The 2223-nt window shown below is 40.2% G+C and overlaps 1 non-coding gene across 1 annotated transcript; it reads left to right on the forward strand.

Annotated features, from left to right (window-relative positions):
- The first annotated feature begins 1758 nt into the window (after window positions 1-1758).
- Trnas-aga lies at window positions 1759-1840 on the forward strand. Its single transcript has one exon. It is a non-coding gene; the product is annotated as a tRNA-Ser (tRNA).
- The last annotated feature ends 383 nt before the right edge of the window (window positions 1841-2223 follow it).

Below are 2223 nucleotides of genomic sequence, written 5' to 3' on the forward strand. Positions count from 1 at the left end.
GCAGAATCGCAGGAGGCCACGGGAAACGAAGCGTCCGCGGCGTCCCTGCGAGAGCATTGCCCAGTGCTGCTTCACTATAGCTCACCCGGTGCCAGCGTGCTCATCCGCTTTCGGGCCGCTAACCGAGCCGAAAGAACATTTTTAATATTGGTTTTAATCGGTAATGCGGCGTCGGCGTGACGTGATATTTTGGGTATGACCGTATTTTGACCCTCTAAAGCGATATCAGTCATTTCGATAGGGTCGACTTTTTGAGTGGAGTTGCCCTTTAACGTCTATGTAATTTATATAGTAAATATTGACCAGTCTATTAAATTTGTAATGTATGCAGACAATACAAAACTTTTTTATGTTGCTGATAATGTGAAAGAGCTCGTGTCAAAAATTAATTTAGTATTAGATAAAATATCATCATGGACCGACAGGAACGTTTTAAAAATAAATACTGGCAAAACTAAAGCTGTTATATTTCGGGCAAAACATAAATCTATTCCATCAATATGTAGAACAACCTTAAACTCAGTTGACATCGGATTGGTAGAGGATTTTAAAACACTTGGTGCAGTGTTTTCTCATAATATGACCTGGGACCATCATATCGCGTATCTAAATAAAAAGCTATCTAAGGTTGTAGGGCTGATATGCCGGCATCCCTACAACCTTCCTTCAAACAAACTTCCAACATCAATTAAACTCTTGTTATATAAATCGTTATTTTATTCTCATTTAAATTACTTTTCCTTTGTCTGGAGTACAACTACAATAACAAACTTGGAGAAAGTACACTTAATTCAAAAAGAATGCTAAGCACTATTGCAAATGCACCATATTTGTCGCATACAGAAAACTTGTTCAAAATTTATAATATGCTTAGTATCAAACATATGTATAGCTATAGACTATCCACAACGTTTAAAAAAGAATTGCAACATAACACCTCTTCCTTGGTAACATTGTCAAAATTACAAAAAAACATGTTTTAACGTATCAAACTCGTAACCCCGATTATTGGCAAATACCAACGTGTCGATTGAATGTTGGCAAAGAAATGTTAGCCTACCGAGTCCCAAGACAATTCACTAATTTTTCACAACATTGATATAGGTAAATGGAGTTTAAATGAATTACGTACTGTCATGTATAGCTTTGATGTAGTGTACTGATATTTGATTTTGTATATCTCGGATGTCGTATCTCTATGTGTCGGTAAGTTGTTAATAATTCCTCCTCATGTCCATGTATTTCTATTTATTATGTAAACGTAGATTTTGTACATTTATATGCTTTGAAGATTTACAAGGTAATTGATATCCGTTGAATGTGCTTGTTCTTTGATTGAATGCTTCCGTATTTTATTTTGTTCCCTCTGACTGCTGCAGAATGTCACTGGGGCCGAGAGCTTGTCAAGCCGTCTGTCACGGCTTTTATTCTCGGCCCAATCATTACCTGTAATGGGAAATTAAAATTAAGCTTATTATTTATTTGACCAAGAAATTTCTTATACATATAAGATTTTTCTAAGGCCTTCACCCTCCATTTCTCTCCCCATCTCTCCCCCCTTTGCCTACGGTCCCACCCCTAATCTTTGTGAATTGCCAGAATGGCGCCCAAGCACGCGCGTCTCCTCGAGCTTGAGTGCACATCAGTTGCAGGACGGAGGGTGTGCGGCAATCGTGGATACACTACTGATGGCGTTAGAGGCGGAAAGACGCAGGCATTGCCTTCTAGACGGTATTGGCTCAACTCCAGGAGATGTCAGCAGTCGTGGCCGAGTGGTTAAGGCGATGGACTAGAAATCCATTGGGGTCTCCCCGCACAGGTTCGAATCCTGTCGACTGCGATAACTTTTGGGTTTTTGTTAGGCGCGGCTTTTGACGGACTTGTTAATTGTACCGCGCGCCCACGAATCCGCCGGGAAAGCCTTTAAAGCACCGTATAAATCTGGTTACGTATCGAGCTACGATTTATCTTTTTTTTTTTTTTTTTTTTTTTTAAAAGGGTAATTCAGCGCAAAAAGAGACGGACAGGGAAGATGTACACTCTATTAAAATGCGAAACCAACTAGCTCAACTCACCACTGTGCTATAATTTATCATAGAAGTGCCCGATAAGCGGGGTCACACTGCTCATAGATCCCACAAAAGACAGTCTGCAAACACGAGTCGCCGCAATATTCGTGGTTCTAACGCCGCGTGCCAAGTTTTCTCCTTGAACTCATTGCCA

This window comes from Ixodes scapularis, unplaced genomic scaffold (assembly GCF_016920785.2).
Source record: "Ixodes scapularis isolate PalLabHiFi unplaced genomic scaffold, ASM1692078v2 PGA_scaffold1__304_contigs__length_218370807, whole genome shotgun sequence".
In the NCBI taxonomy this organism is placed as follows: Eukaryota; Metazoa; Arthropoda; class Arachnida; order Ixodida; family Ixodidae; genus Ixodes; species Ixodes scapularis.